Raw genomic sequence first — 16,125 nt, forward strand, 5'->3', positions numbered from 1 at the left:
GAAACGGGTGCTGTAGAGACTGCCTGCTGCTGAGCTTCGCTGCCAAGTAATGCAGTTTCAAGGGGGTTATTCTTCCCATTTCCCACTGCGGCGGCGTTTCTTCTCGACTGTATTTTACACGCAGTCGCAGCTTTCCCCACGGGGATCCAGCAGAAGCCAAGCACCACAAGTTCTGAACTGAGCAAAACCTGTCAGTTCACAGTCCAGATAAATTCACTTTAAAACCGTGGCAATCCAAGGTCACAAAACCGTTCACTAGGGGAACGGGAGAGTAAAGTATAAATCATCTCCAAGTACGTGCTGGATCCTGCAGCCACAATCCCCCCTTTATGCCCAGAGTAGTTCACCTATACAAACATACTGCGGATATCTAAAGTAAAGGAGACCTTAAATTCGCTAATGCAACTTAATAAATTGTGGTCAGGCTGCTACAAAAAGGACATAATACCTTACAATCAGACATCGGACGCTGCACGGAGTGGGATGCCGGATAATCTCCCCTCGGAGCGGGTGGATGTGCCAGCGCAACTCTGTTTTATTTTAGTTCTTGCCTTAAATTCCTCATAGAAGTTTATGAAAATAAGCCTGGCGAGTCAATCACCGCTCAAGAAAAGCGCTTCTGTTTCCTCTGCCCGCAGAGGTTCCCCTCTCAGGCTTTCAAAGCCGGCCACAAACCCAGAATTTTCGCACCGCGCTGGAATGTGTGATGGTAACGCCGGCCGTGCAAGATGGACCGAGGACAAGGACCCAGTTCTGCAAAAACCTAGAGCGGAGACCAACGCAGGCCGTTTCCATTGAAATCACTAATTAAAGCTACTTTCTGGAGTCAAATCACACATCTGGCAAACTTGACAGGACGGTGCCTCAACTGCCTGTCACTCCAAGACCAAAATCAAATGTACAAACGCATTCAATGGCCTTAAAAGCAGCAAAACACCCGAGGACGAGAAGCAGCTACAGCACTAACACCCCAGCAGCCGCCAGCGAGGCTCGCGCCTGCTTAAACGAAGAGGCTGCAATTAACACAGAAGAGACACATCCCTGTAACGCTGCTGAGCAATAATTTAGGCAAGCAGCAGCTTTGAAATGTGCCTTCCTGAGTCATTTCTTCAAAGGCAACATCCCTGCCAGTGGAGCCTGAAAATCGAGATGTCCGTCGCCGTGTGCGGTGGGAGGTGGCAAAGGCATCGTCCCGCTGCAGGGGGGAGGGAAGGCGGAGGCAACGCCATCCCTGCTCTAGGAAGAAAGTCACCCTGCCTGGGTCTTTGTGGAGCCGGAAGACAGTCAAGCCATCATTTTAAGTTATTTTTCGTTGTTTCTTGCATTTATTAGCAACTTAAGTTTTGATACGTTTTTGGGTTGTGTCGCTCTCCTCCTCCGAGCCCCGTGAAGTTTTCATAGAATCATAGGATGGTTTAGGTTGGAAGCGACCTTGAAGATCATCAAGTCCAACCGTTAACCCAACACTGCCCAAACCACCACTAACCCATGTCCCTCAGCACCACGTCTACGCGTCTTTTAAATACTTCCAGAAATGGTGGTTCCACCACTGCCCTGGGCAGCCCGTTCCAATGTCTTCTTTCGGTGAAGAAATTTTTCCTAATATCCATCCTAAACCTCCCCTGGTGCAACTTAAGGCCATTCCCTCTTGTCCCATGGCCTGTTCCCTGGGAGAAGAGCCCGACCCCCCCTGGCTCCCCCCTCCTTTCAGGGAGCTGTAGAGAGCGAGAAGGTCTCCCCTCAGCCCCCTTTTCTCCAGGCTGAACACCCCCAGCTCCCTCAGCCGCTCCTCACAGGACTTGTGCTCCAGACCCCTCACCAGCTCCGTTGCCCTTCTCCGGACACGCTCCAGCCCCGATGGGTCAAGCAGAGCAGCACACAGTAAGAGCAGAGCTGGCGTTCCTCGCAACGTCATCCCAACGTCACTGATATTTGGTATTTTTCTGAAAGCTTCAACACCCGAAACTCGCGTCTGAAACTCACGACTCAGTCTCTTCTGACGGAGAGCAACCGGGTTCCCCAGCTTCACGCTATGAATTTTTAAGGCCCCAAACCAGCAGGTAGCTAAAAAGGGGCCAACATTTATTATTTGTCAGCAATCTGGCTGGTGATTTCAGGGTGTTTGGTGTCGGTTATTCTGGGAGAACCCCCCTGTTGGGTTTTGGTGGCACCTCGCTGTGAGCGTTCCCAAGCAGGCGGAGCGGTGGGGGGGAGCCAGGCGGAGGAGCCGCGATGTTCCGAAACAGCATCTTCTCAAAATACCCCGTGGTCGTTCAAGCTTAATACAACCGGCACGTGCCTGATTACGGGGTCAACCGACCCACAGTTTGGCGGCAACTTTTGAAAGGAGAATGGAAATAAAATCGTTTATCTGCGTATTCACTCAGTGATGAGTTTCAGGTAAAAACAGTCAAAAAAGAAACACAGCAAAGTGTTTTCCTGCCCAGCAAAGAGGAAAAAAAGCTACTATTGTTTCATTCACGTACTAGAGGACATTCATGTACACACAGGAGAAGTAAAATGTTTACAAACTTAAGAATTAGATTTGAGAAAATTATATCCTTTAAACACAAGGAAAATTTTTAGGATTTTTTTTTTTTTAAGAAAAATTACTATCAAAAATATCCGAGATAATAAAATTTAGATAATTGCTCACCAGTAAAATGTAATGTTTCTTTCATGTTAAAAACATGCACAAAGCATCGCGATTTAAGTGCTGTGCTCCATTTCTTAGAACTAAGTTAAACATACTTTATCGCTTTATAAATTCACGAACTGCAATCTAAATGAATACTTTAAATACTCAAACTAAGCACAATTAATACAAAATTATAACTGGCCGATATGTATCAATCTAAAGAATCCTCCTCAAAATACCTTATTTCCCTTTTTAAAAAAAACATCAACTTAGTTTTGTATTTACCAACTATCAGAATATTTGCATTAAGGCAAGAAATTACGTACCCATTAACAAAGTAGGCAACTTACGCCTACAAATACTTAAGTCTGCTCAAATTTTCCACAAACGTTTCTACACAACGGAAAAAATGCAAGATGTTTAAATTACATTAAAAGCGTCAAAAAAAAAAAAATCTTTCTTTGAAGAATGGTCTGCTATAGCATTCTTCATATTTAAACTCACCTTAAATCAGACACCGGACACAGCTTTCACCCTGGTTTATTCAGAGACGCAGTGCTCTTCGGATCGCTGCGGATTCCAACCTAACCGATTTCACCTCAGATGACTGTACCCCAGCGATGCGCACCCTTTTAAAGGTCTAAGCTCTGTCAGCCCCGGTGAAGCTTTCCACGTCAAATAAAAAAAGAAAAGGATTTCAACCGAACCATTAAGGAGCATCTGCATGTGACGTTTCCATAATTAACTAGTTATTTTTGAACCGCTTCAAAAGTGGCTTACGGGTCCTCGCCTACATACTCTGAGAAACAGGAGGGAGCACGTGGCTCCCCAAACACACGTGATGGAGTTATTCACAAAAATCGCTACAGGACGGGAGCTGAGCAAAGGCCAAGGGTCCGCCACGTCCGCAGGGTGATGGAGAGGCCTCGATACACGAGCTCTCCTAAGAAATATTCTGAGTGCAGCCGGGCATCGAGCAGACCGCCGTTCATTCACGTTCATAATCGTGCTGGGTTTTTAATTTGAGGGCTGTAAAAGCCCGTTGGCATCTCCTAACCGCTAACCCGAGGGGCCCTTGCCGAGAGCGCCCCAGACGACGCGAGTCGACGCGCGCGCGCGCCAACGAGGTTTGCTCACGTGGCGGAGGTCGTGCCCCTTTCGCACCCAAACCCCCCAAGCTCAGAAGCGATTCTTTCCTCAGGCCTTGCAGAAAGTCTTACAAACCATTTGTTACTGCCAACAGCCACGAGTCCAAGCGCGTTATAGCCACAAATTTATGCCGTAAGAAAGCTGCGCTCCGACATACTAAGGGCGGTGTGTTTTGGGTTTTTTTTAAATATCCCTCTTTACCAAAACACACATATATTACCCTATATTGATACAAGCATGTGAAAATAAGGCAACTGTTCTGAAAGCGCTCGACTCTCCTAAATCCTGGACTTTAAATTGTCTAAAGAGCCTTAATCTTTCTCAATAGCGCCTGCTCACCCTCGATAAGTAAAATACTCGTAATTCCCGTGAAGCAGAAAGATCCATTTTCTGTGACCTTCCCGTTACGCTGACAGTGGTACCTATTCAGCCAGCTCCCTGCAGTTGGTGAAAATATTTGCAAAGCCAAAGAATTTAAAAAAAAAAAAACCCCTTGGTCGAGAACTGATTACTCACACAAAAACCTGGGGTTCAGGGTACTGTATCCACCATTCGTTATTTTCCTGCCTCAAAGTTCCAGCGACCCGCCGAAGGAATACGAATTACTAACTTCAAACAAGCAACACCAATAACAATAAATGAAAAATCAAAGCCGACAACAATTTATAAATAAACTGCACACTGAAAATTCACTCGTTTCTAAGTAAAAACTTTTCCAACTATTCCACGCAATCCAAAAGTCCATTTGTTTAGGTATACTTCCAAGTGGAAAAGCAGAAAAATTCACTGCAATTGCTCCTACAAGAGAAGAAAAATGAGATTTTTGGATTCCTTACCCTGCCTGCTCCCAACCTTTCCCGCGACAGTTCTGTTCCGACCCCACTGACTTTAGTTTTCATCTTCTTTTCGAAGATTGCCCGTATTTACGAAACCCCATCAGGCAACAGGCAGGAGCTAAAGTCCATGGCTCTCGGGGACGCGTTTTGCTGCCTCCACCTCACATTTGTATTTCTTTGCACTACTTGCTTTTGCATACATTAGCACTTTAAAACCAATAGCCTACTACTTTTATTTTTTGTCAGGCAGAAGAGAAGACGTTTTGAGAAAACATTTTAACTGAATGTGCCAAATTTATGAAATAATGACTACGCTAGAAAGTTAGAAATATATTTTAAAATTAAATATAAAACACAATCATCTTCTTTACTTGGTATTAAAACACCAAGAATGTGCACATTGTTCTTCTCTGAATGTACGACTTGTATCATCATGGTATGAACCCGTTTTTAATGGAAAAAGCAACGAAGAAGTATGTCATGGATATTGAACTAAAAGCCATACAAGTGAATATATTTAGTTTAAAAACATGTTTATGTCAAAAAGCCGAAAACTCCCATTTTCAGCTTTTAACCCATGCAGAAGACTACGTTTCAAGAAAGAACAATATTTGAGAGAAGCCTGCTAAGAATGTAACTAGAACCAAAAGAAAATGCAAATAAACAGTAAGAAAACAGAAATAGTATAGCGCTCCAAAAATCTGGCAAGAAGCAGCAGAAAATGTAAATATTGCACAGTACTATTTTTAAGTAAGAACATATTTTCCAATGAGGACATTTAAATTGGAATATGTCCACACACAAAAAAAAAAAAACCACAACCAAAAAGCAGAGGAATTGTTGGAGCCAATTTATTACTGTGTCATTAGTGGAGAACATCAAGTGTATTCTAAAAACACACGTGCCTTGAGTTGTCATTCACCAGTTCACTGTGGTCCAATTTATCGCTGTCACATAACAGACATGAGTAAAAACATTCTAAAATGATAACTTCTGGTTATCATTCTAGATAACCAATCACTGGTTTGGGTGACGGACAAAACTGAAAATCAGTCTTTTAAATCTCAAAGAAAGACAATGACAACATTCCAGATATTAGCACTTAACTTATTTTTTAAAGCGTTTTCACCGTTCTTAAAAGCTGGAATATTTTTCTCAACACAACTATCAGTATATGTATTCAATTGATGACTAAAATCATAAAGCAGGTTAATCAAAGATCTTATTTTCCTGCTTCCAGCTGAGCTCTCTCCTTGACCTAGTGGACAGACGGATGGAGAGGGAGGAGCATTAGAAAAATTATACAGTTGCTCTTACAAATCCTTTATTCTTTTCTAGATTCCAGCCAATTCGACATACCCGCTGAGACGTGGTTTGTTTAATGCTCTCAGGGCATTCACTACTGCTATCTGTAATGTTTCAATCACTCCCGAGAGGACTTTCCCTAGAGCTTGATGTTCCATCTTCTTAGACTCGTGCAACCTTTTTCATCATTTTGCCGGTAGGTTTGGGTTTTTCAAATTTAATTGTGATATTTAGCATACCTTTTTTTAAGACACTCTTCCAAGATTTCACTAAATCCATTTAGTAGCTGATCAAGAGCCTTATTTTTCTTTCTTTTAGCAGCAGTTTGAAATATTGAGGCTAGCTCTTTCAGTGCTCTTGTCAGCCAGGTAGACTCAGAAACACATAAACCAGAAATATCTGGGTCGGTTTGGACTGTCAAAGCCGATGGTGTTGTAGATGGAGTAGGTTTTCTTGTCATCGAGACGTTTTCTAGTTGTTTTTTTTTCTTTTTAGTGTGTTTCCTCCATACTTTAACCAAAGAGAATCAACGGTATCATTGAGAGCGGGTGTGATGGCTGAATGCTGAGCTGGCGCATCCTGCGTGGGCACATGTTGCATTACGTGCTCCAGAACGTCCATGAGGCTCTTCACGGTTTCCTCTTCTTCAGCGGCTTCTGTCCTTGTTGTCCAAGATGCTGCAAGAGAGTATTAAAAAGCTTTGAAGTTGTGCGTTCAGGCAAACGTCAGATGTACATCTCGTTACGCTCACCCTTCAGTCAACATCACAGTACAAACACACTTATGCTAGAATAATTATCATCTTCACATTTACAGAAAATCCATTTGTTTTGCCATACTAGATGGCAACCTTGCTGACTTGAATGGACGAGTAATGCAGTGAATTGTCCAGTTCACTCTGTCTCTGTAAAGAAATGGAGTCTGTTCCACACTGCTCTCGAAAGCTGCAGCTTTTGTGCCCTAATGAGCACGGGAAACGTGCATGGGATGCCTTCCTGAAGAGCTTATTGGCTTGAAAAAGGTCCTACTGCTTAGTCTGAAGCTGAATTGTGGGTCGTTGCTGTGCAAGGGGAAAGCTCTTACCGTGGACGACAGCACCCGCTGTGTCTGCAGCTGAAAGCTCAGGAGATGAGGATGGATGAGGCACCATCATCTGCCAAACACAAAACCTAACTTTAATCCCATCAGGGCTCACCGCTCATTGCGGTGATAATATTCATCGCCATATCATCGCACTGAATTTTTTTAGGTTCAAATTAAGAGAAACTACTGTAAAAAAACTGGGGTGGTGGGAGATAACTTTAATGAAAACATTATGCCTAGAGGGGCCTGGAAACTCAAAGTTAAGGCTACTATTTTTAGTAAAGAACCAATCAAACCAGGCCAAGAAAAAAAAAACCACAGTATATTCATGAATATATTCTTTACAATACTCACAACTCATAAATTTGCTTCTCCTCTAGACGCACTATGTGGGGGAGAATATAGGCTTTTTCAAGTTTAAAAATGTCAAAATCCAACTTGCAAATGAATGCTTTCAACTGAACGTTTTAATTTACACTTTGCTTTCCTACCTTTTTTCTTGGAAAAAAATTACCTCAGGTAGATTCTAAACAGCTACCCGGCCTGCATGCAGGAAATATACGTACGAACTTCCACATGCGCAAAACTTTGAACAGGAACTAATATACACTCAGGCCTAAAAGCCTCATGTACGGCCAGTGGCCCTACGTGTACACGGTACATTCTTTTATCATTAGACTGAGTATTTTTGAACACTACCGCACAACTAAGAAAGTACAACTTTTGAAAGGTACCATAAAACTATGAAAAAGTACCACGTGTTCTTTAAAACTACCTGCACCTCAGAAGCAGCGAAGTTTCTCCACCCAGAGGTATTCTAAAATCCTGAACCCAGTCGGTCAACGCTAACAACTACAACAAAATGTCACAAAACCCACAGCATATCGCAAACTGTGCAAAAACACGGCACGTTATTGTGTTTGAAAATCATAAAACCAGAAAGCAACGTACGACTCCTGTTCCTACGTCATCATTCAAATCCTGGCACTAGAAGGGTGTGACATATCAAAACTCAATGACATGTTATAAAAAGTGCCGCTTGATGAAATGAATCCTCTTCACTAGGAATAAATAAGCGCCTTCATGAAAGGTTCCACCTTGCAAATTTTAAAGTGAAATTCATGCAAGTCTTCCCATAGCGGGAACCTATTAGGATCCTCCCTTTGTCTCCCTCGACATTGCTCACATAAAAATCAACAGGAAAGCTTCCTAATAGTCTCAAGAGCAGAAAAATTTGGGTTATCATATACATAGTAGCACCAAAAGAGTGAGTAATTAATGAGATAAATACATCCACGTTCCAAAGTCCCCTTGCTAAAATTACCTTTACATGTTTCGCGTCCCTGAAATTACGCTGCAATGCTAAAAAGGAAGAAAAATTTTTTAGAAACGTAATCAGTCACTCAGCACAAACACAAACAACGGGATCTCGATTTGATACATAGGCTTGAATTTGCTGTTCTCTGTACTTTATAATCTTCTGCTTTGAATAGAAGTTGCCGTGTCATAAGCAGTTCTGGTAAAGGAAAGCTGCACAGCCCTATTGCGAAAGAGCACTGGAGAGTGGTCTCTTTTTCACAGCCAGGTTTGTTTGGTTTGGGTTTTTTTTTTTTTCCCCTCTGAAATTTGTACAGATTTTTTTCTGTAACACAGATTCCCTTCCAAAGCTGGAATTTGCTTCAGGGGATCAGAACCTTTAAAAACAAAGAAAAAAATAAATCATTTTCCCATGTAGCACCTTAATGAAGATACTCTGTTGAAGCATCCTACCTAGCGCCTCAATGCAGTCTAATTACTGACCTTGGAGATAATACGACACGTCTCCTTTCCCCGTGCCACACCGCCCTCACGAGCCCCCAGGCAGGCATTTGAAAGCGTTCAAGCGTCCACAAAAGTTCAGAGGCGTATTTTGGGGGGGACTGCCTTCCCCCTGACGCAATCGGTTCATCCTAACCATTTCAGCGCGAGTTAGAAATAAAGCTAGCCGCAGTTTGCCTGTATGACGCTGCACGAGTACAGAAATGAGTACAGAAAATCTTACTGGTCCCTCCTGAGCAATACGAAAGAGCAGCTTTGGAAAAAAAAAAAAAAAACAAAATACATGAAAGGTAATATAAAAATGAGATCTGATCTTCTGCTGCTCGATAAAGGAGCCGTGCGAGTTTCCACCTCAGCTATGAAATAACGTGCCCAGCAGAACAGGCCTAGCAGGCGTTCGTACAGCCGCCCCGCTGGCGGGGTCGTCACAGCGCCTGCGTTACCATCGTGATCATTTAAAAACTGCACTTCAGTAAGGCTCCAAAATTAAAAAGACACACAAAGGGGAACAGGTCAAAGACAATACCAAACCTTGAAGCTTACTATTAAGGCCGTGTTGCAGTAACTGCTCAACCTCAAATCCTTCAAATTATTTCCTAATTCCATGTTTTTCTGAGAGACAATATAAAACAGTAAAAATCTCAGTTGAAGCCTTCACGGTTAATCCCAAAAGCTAGGCAACAGAGCTGCAAACAAAACTAACTGTTATAAAATCAGATTAAAACGTCACACAAACGCTATTTCTAAAAAGGATGCGTGATTTTTTCTGAAGGAATGTAAATAAACTTGTGGCTTTCTCCTGTCTTTCGAGAGGCTTCACAATACCTCAATATGCACGTAATAAATAAGATCCTATAACTTTTCCAGACAAAGCTTTATTTACAAAACAGCATACACACAAGAAATCATGTTTGGAATAAGGCTGAAACCACAAAAGAAAATAAATTTGACCTTTGATGACAAAGAGCTTTCCTCACATGCTCAGATCTCCAACAAGTGAGGTTTTAGAGAGCTTGACGCCGCGCTCTCAATAGCATGAAGTTTTCAAAATTTCACAATTTAGATGAACAATCTTAATGCCTAAAAATTAACCTGAGAACGGGGGGGGGGGGGGGGGGAATTACAGCTATGCCCCTATTCAAGCAATGGGAGAATTTGAAAATCAAAGGGATCTTGAAGGGTTTACAGTGGAGAAAGTATGCCAATTAATCCATTTTGTCTGTGGGATTACAAAAACACCCCATCCCCAAACCCACACTGTAAACCAGAAGATGAAAAGCCTCTCTGGTTACTACGCCGCCATTTGTCATCTCCGGAGGACAGATGTAAATTGGAAAGAGAGGAAGAGGACCAGGGCTGTCAAGAAAAATATTGATTTGTACTCAGCTGTCGTCTTTAAAATTTCCTCCAAACCTCCCCAGAATAGCAATCGGTGCAGGAGCTGAAGGCCCATCAGCTGAGACTTGACATCGCCTCCTCTCGCCCACAGGCTCACCAGAAAGGCTTCCGTCCGCTGAAACGGCAGCCACCGTCCCACCAAAGGTGCTGACAGACTAAATGCTGTCAGCTGGGAACTCAAAGGCATAGCTATCATAAGGACTGAATTCTTCAATCTGGAAAGGAAAAAAAAAAAAAAAAAAAAAAAAAGATATTTCCCGTCCTCTATATCAACAGAAAACATTGATGAATGCTACCATCGAGTAACCTGCCAACTGAATAGAAATATTATAAACTCTGGTGGCACCTGCAAGTGCCTTCTGCTCTTCCCAAATGTTCCTTATGCCTCAGTTAGCGACAGCCCTACAACTTCTACCACGCTGGAAACAGTGTAGGAAATTAGGGAAGGTTTCAGGTAATAGGTGCCCTTTAACAGGTTTATCTTGCATCATACCTTGAAGTACAAATTGTGCTTTAACAGTCTATTCAGGTAGAAGTTTGTGAAGGAAAGGTAAAAGTTTTATAACTATACAGGAGGCAAAGCCTAGTATTATTTTTATTTCTGTCAAGCTTTCTATAATGGCTAAATGTTTAAAAATATACGTTCCATAAAAAGGCACACAGAAGACTGTGTGAAAAAGACACGGATTTACTCTCGTTCATTGAATGTCTGAGCAAGAACGTAAAGTTTTTCGCTCTCCTCAAACAAGCCGTCGCTCATCAAACAATCGAAGGGGAAAAGGTGTTTTATGCAGCAAGAGTAACACGAGCAACGGCTTCCCGCAGGCACACGTACAATTAACCACCGGGCAGAGTCCTCTGTACCAACGAAAATATCGAATCTCTTCTGGGCCCGCTCCTTCGGAAGGTTAAAGAACGGGAGCTCAGACTGGAACAAACTCCCGAGCTTGCCTCAGGTTGGTAGCAGCAGTCGCGGACGCGTTCCCCCTCCTCGGTAGCCCACACCAGCAGCAGGTGGCCACGCTCCGGGGCTCCCTGTCCTGCTCGCTAACTCTCAGACACAACGCTGAACTCCAAGAAACACATCTGACAACATCATTCTTGATAAAGTCTTGATTTAAGCAAGAAGAGGAGCCTCGCTGTAGATGATCATTTCCATCAACAACAGACTAATGCACTATTGCTAAGCAAACGCTTGCGGTTTGGGTCATAACCGAGTACCTCCAGTGGAAAAAAAAAAAATTACAAGCTTTGAAAAGAGAGAATAATTTGAAGAAACAGGTAGAAAACGCTACGAAGAAAATGAAATTTTAAACAACATTAGTCCTGGGAGACGACGACCGTGGGGAGAAGATGGGCCCGTCACTCATCACTTCGCGCTCTGCCTCGCTTGGTGGCAGAAAAGCTCAAGCATTCACACCAGATTGCTACTTTAAGCGCTGCAGAAGAGCTATTTCGGCTTGCCACTTCCCTAAATCCGCGAACACGATGTTCCTTTAGGCCCCTCATGATGTGATGGAGTAAAAACCCTTAACCTACAGCTGACAGGACATAAATATATTTTTACAAGCACACAGAAGCTACGTGGCTTCTAGGTGCTTACGGCCACCTTTTAAAAAGAATTATTTGGAAACGCCGGAAAGAATATATCTAATGTCACTAGCTAGCTTCAGTAGTATAATGATAGTCCCTTTAATTTTTATTTTTTTTATTCAGCGTTTTAATTTGGGGAGGAGCTGTGTATGTAGCTAAGCAGGTCAGCAACCCCTTTATGGGTAAACTCTAACGCTTCCTATCTGGTTTTACACGCTCAGCACCACAAATAAAGCACAGCACGGACCGTGCCGGTTCCTGGGAAGCAAACTGGGACGCGAGCCCAGGACCAACCACCCAAAAAACCGGTGACCGCCCGCGGGAGGGCCGGCATCGCCCTCGGGAAAAACCTCACATCGGCGGGATTTCGGTAAAAAAGTTAAAAAAAAAAAAAGTTAAAAAAAAAAAAAAGAAAAAGAGGAAAAGGAAAAGGAGGAAAAAGCCACATTCCCCCAGCGCCCCCCCGGCCCGGGCGGCTCGGTGCTGGGGAACACAGTGGCGACTCACCGCCGGGCGGCGACAGCCCCGTCCCCAGCGCCGCGGCCACCAGCAGCGCCAGCGCCGCCCGCCGCCGCCCCGGGAACGGGACCCGGCCCCAGCCCGGTCCCCCCTTCCCAGCCCGGTCCCCCCTTCCCGAGCCGGGAACCAAGCGGCCCTGCGGCGGAGGAGCCGGCGGGTGGTGAAAACATGGATAAAAGCCCTTTAAATGCTGGCGCTCGGGGGGGGTCTCTGCTGTCACACGCCAAACGCCATAAACCCGAGCCGGTTTCAGGCCCCAAACGCGAAATTACCGCAATGACAATTTGCTGCAATGAGGGCACAGAAATAGGCAGCAGCAGCCTGGATGCACAGCCAGCAACAAGTAACGGCTTCCACCCTACCCTCGGTGCCCACGGCCGCTGTGCCCTTCAGAGACACCCCCGCAAACCACCTGCGGACCCTTCCCGACCCCAAGGTACCTGTGCTTCTGCAGGGACTTCGGTCCAGGGGTCAAAATCTCCTGCAGGCAGCAAGGCAGCGGTTGCCACGTCCCGGCTGCACGTGCTAAGGCTGAGAAGGGGGACCCAGTGTCACCTGGGGTGAGAAGGGGGACGCGGCCTCACCTGTACAGCGCAGGCACTGCTGCGGATGAAACAATCCCGGTCCCGGCTCCCCAAAGAAACCAGCCGAGTTGCGGAGTATGGGATGGACGAGGGAGTGCAGAGGCAGAGAGGTCCCTCACGCACCCACGCCTGACCCCTCGGCCGAGGATTGATGGTAGCATTAAGTTGGTTACACCGTGATTTACTTCTCTCTTGGCTGTAAGTATGTTAAAGGAACCAAATGGTATTGCCCATCATTAGCTACTGCTTTTAAAGTGATTGTTCTGGTTAACATTTCCTTTAGGAAATAAGAGCGGGCTGTGACCTGTATCAAATTGAGAATGACTTAGCGCAGCAATAATCCAGCTATTAGCCCTTAGCCACAGCTGCTAAGGAAGATCCCGAAATAATGTTAAACTAAGGGGTAGGAAGACGAGCCAGGATTGCTTGTTCCTACTACTGCTACCAATATTCCCCTGGTTAAATAAGGCAACGCACCTGAAGTGGTTAAATAAGATAACGGTACCGAGTGGTTACATAAGATAACGCATGTGAAATATGAGGAATAAATTCCTTATCATTTAAGCGTGTCAGAGAAACAGGTTTCCCACAGAGTGCCCCGGAGCGTTTTTCCTTACAGACCACAGACACCGCGTCCTCGCCTTTCTGAGCGGGACCGCGTCAGTGCGCTCTAGTAAAAAGGTCTCCACTCCTCCCGGGACCTTTGTGAGGAAGCCACAGCAGTCTGCCCAACGTTAATGGCATTTTTCATCACCCGTAGCACGACAGGACAGCAAAAGGAAAGGACAGATATACAAGAAAATTATGTGTACCCCTTAATACGAAGGGGGAAAAAAAATACGCCATCATGAAAATGAGTCGCTCTTCATGACAGACATCAGAATTCCACTATTGCAATGGGAGAGGAGGTATCCAAAGGGTGTTAAAATTAAGCTTTCTACTTGGTAGTCTCAGCAAATTTGGTCCAGAGGAGTGAGCACAGCACAGGGCGATGACTGCAGGGGGCTCCTTGGGCCGAGAACGCCGGGCTTGCGCTGCCTAAGGAAAAATGGACCGCGAACATTTATATTTAAAGAACAGTGGGAATAAAACCTGGGAGACATTAGCAGCAACTGACAGAAAAAAAGCAGTCTGCGGATACGGGAAAAGATGTGATCTGCGCTGAAACCCGGCTGTGCAGGCGGAGTGACTGAATGCTCGGCTTCTCCCACTGTGGAGCTATTTCTGGGTTTGGAAAGAAATCCTCTAGAGGGAGTCAGAAAATTGTTTAAAGGAATTTTTTTTTCCCTTTCAGTCTGATAGTATCTAAAGACCAAGGGACCGTGAGCCATTCCACAAAGAAAAATAGTAATTAAAGAACTTTGCTTCATTAAATGAGGAATATTTAGAGCACAGCAGAGGCAAAAGGCTCGCGGAGCAAACAGAAACGTTTACACGCCGAGAGGCACCGGCGCAGCAAACTGCAGAGCGAAAGGGAACCTGCCTCTCCGGGGAACTTCAAAGAAAGACATTTTCACCTGTCAAAGAGGTTTTTGGCGACGAAATCCACGCAAGCCAGAGGAGCTGTAGGGATGGAAGGCTCGCAGCGCCGGGTGAGAGCAGGCAGAGCCAAGCGAGGGGGTGGGAGGCGCAGGGTGGTCCCCAAGGTCAGGGCTGGGAGATGCGATGCGCCGTCTCCGGGCCGTGCACATCAGCACTTCCACCGTCCTGCCTCTGCTACCAGATACAGAAGCACGGTAAATATTTAATTAGATAGCGTTATGGCCAACATAACATCACTCTTTGCTCAGGGAAGTGTTTTAAATAATTTTAAACTGGAAAGTTATTTTAGGCTCTTTGAAGATTACAGCCATTGTAAATCACTGGGGGAAACGCAGTCTTGTTTTTTTTTCCCCCCAAATGTTATGAACGATTTCATTATATCCAGAATTTATTATCCACAGTTTGACACTTTTAACCTATTACAAAATTTATGGTTGTGATTTCAATAACACTCTGTAGCTGTTCATGCATGCGAGTAGTCCCACAAAACCCAATGGAAATGCATGTGTGAAAACGGGATTTCTGCTCCAGGAAAATGCTAAATTTGTTTTGGTTTTGTTTTGGGGGGGGGGGGGGGGGGGGGGGAATCTGAATTGGGATGAAAAGTTGCTATTGCAAAACTAACAAAATGAAAAACACATGGGAAAAAGGAAAGTTTTCTTTTAGAGCTTCAAAACAAAATTTACTACAATGTTTCTTTCATTTTGATGTCTGCATTTCAAACGACAAGAGCAAACAGCCTGGCGGCCCAGCTACCCGTCTGCAGGTGGTCCCTGCTGGGAGCAGGGGACAGGGCTGGCACCGCCAGTGTCACCTACCCCCCGCGAGCGCCCAGGCAGCGACTCCCGGGAGCCAGCGCCAGCGCCGCGGCCACGGGGAAGGGAACGCCTGGGAGTAGCTGTGACCGAAGAGCAAATCCCCGTGGCCAGCAGGGCTGTTCCAAACGCGGCACCTGGCTGGAACTGCGGGAATAAGAACCGCCTCAAAATACCGCAAACGATAACATCTGAAGTCGGAAAGGCAAACGAGACCCCTTACGCTATCAAACAGAAAATGAGGTGGGAAAGGCAAACCAAAACGTGATTTCAATTTTTGAAGATTTTACATCCCCCCCCCCCCCCCCCCCCATTACCGAAACATCAGACACAACAATTTTAAAAAACAGATGCTGTGATACAAAACTTCTATCCAAACGTTTCTGCCCATTCCAGCTTAGTCCCTAAACCAAATCAGTGAGAACTTGACACAGGGAGGTTCCTCTACCAGCAAAGCAGTTGGAGCGAAGATGGCATCTGCTCCAGACAAAAGACTGGACTTTTTACTGCATTCCTCTCAAAATAAAATCTCTTTTTGTTGAGAGAGTTGGCAGCTCAGGCTCTGGCCTACCTTTCAGTTCAGTTAAAATACAGCTAATTTAAAAACATAGGCTCATCCCTTTAAACCAAGACTCACTCAGAGACGAATCGGGGCTGACACCGCTGCCAGGTGGCCGCAGCAGACGGAGTGCAGCCGCCCTCCCAAGGGCTAGAGATGGCAGTGCTTACGCAGGGTTTATAGACTCAGAAAACAGAAGGAAAAGGCTCACTTTGATAGTTAATGCTGGGAACGCCACACCAGGGTCTGTGGGTTGTCACGTCACTTGTGCATGCAGAGAGAACTA

At 44.9% G+C, this 16,125-nt stretch overlaps 1 long non-coding RNA gene across 5 annotated transcripts in view; it reads right to left on the bottom strand.

Annotated features, from left to right (window-relative positions):
- Window positions 1–5,460: 5,460 nt before the first annotated feature.
- Window positions 5,461–16,125, bottom strand: part of LOC141748909 (uncharacterized) — a 32,889-nt gene continuing 22,224 nt past the window's right edge. For 2 of the 5 annotated variants that reach the window (XR_012589143.1, XR_012589140.1), the window contains exons 6-8: window positions 8,336–10,442; window positions 7,012–7,081; window positions 5,461–6,605 (exon numbers count right to left, since the gene is read on the bottom strand). This is a non-coding gene — a long non-coding RNA (uncharacterized LOC141748909). The remainder of the gene's footprint in view (window positions 6,606–7,011; window positions 7,082–8,335; window positions 10,443–16,125) is intronic. The other 3 variants (XR_012589142.1, XR_012589144.1, XR_012589141.1) reach the window with 3 other exon arrangements.

Source organism: Larus michahellis, chromosome 9 (genome assembly GCF_964199755.1).
Source record: "Larus michahellis chromosome 9, bLarMic1.1, whole genome shotgun sequence".
In the NCBI taxonomy this organism is placed as follows: domain Eukaryota; kingdom Metazoa; phylum Chordata; class Aves; order Charadriiformes; family Laridae; genus Larus; species Larus michahellis.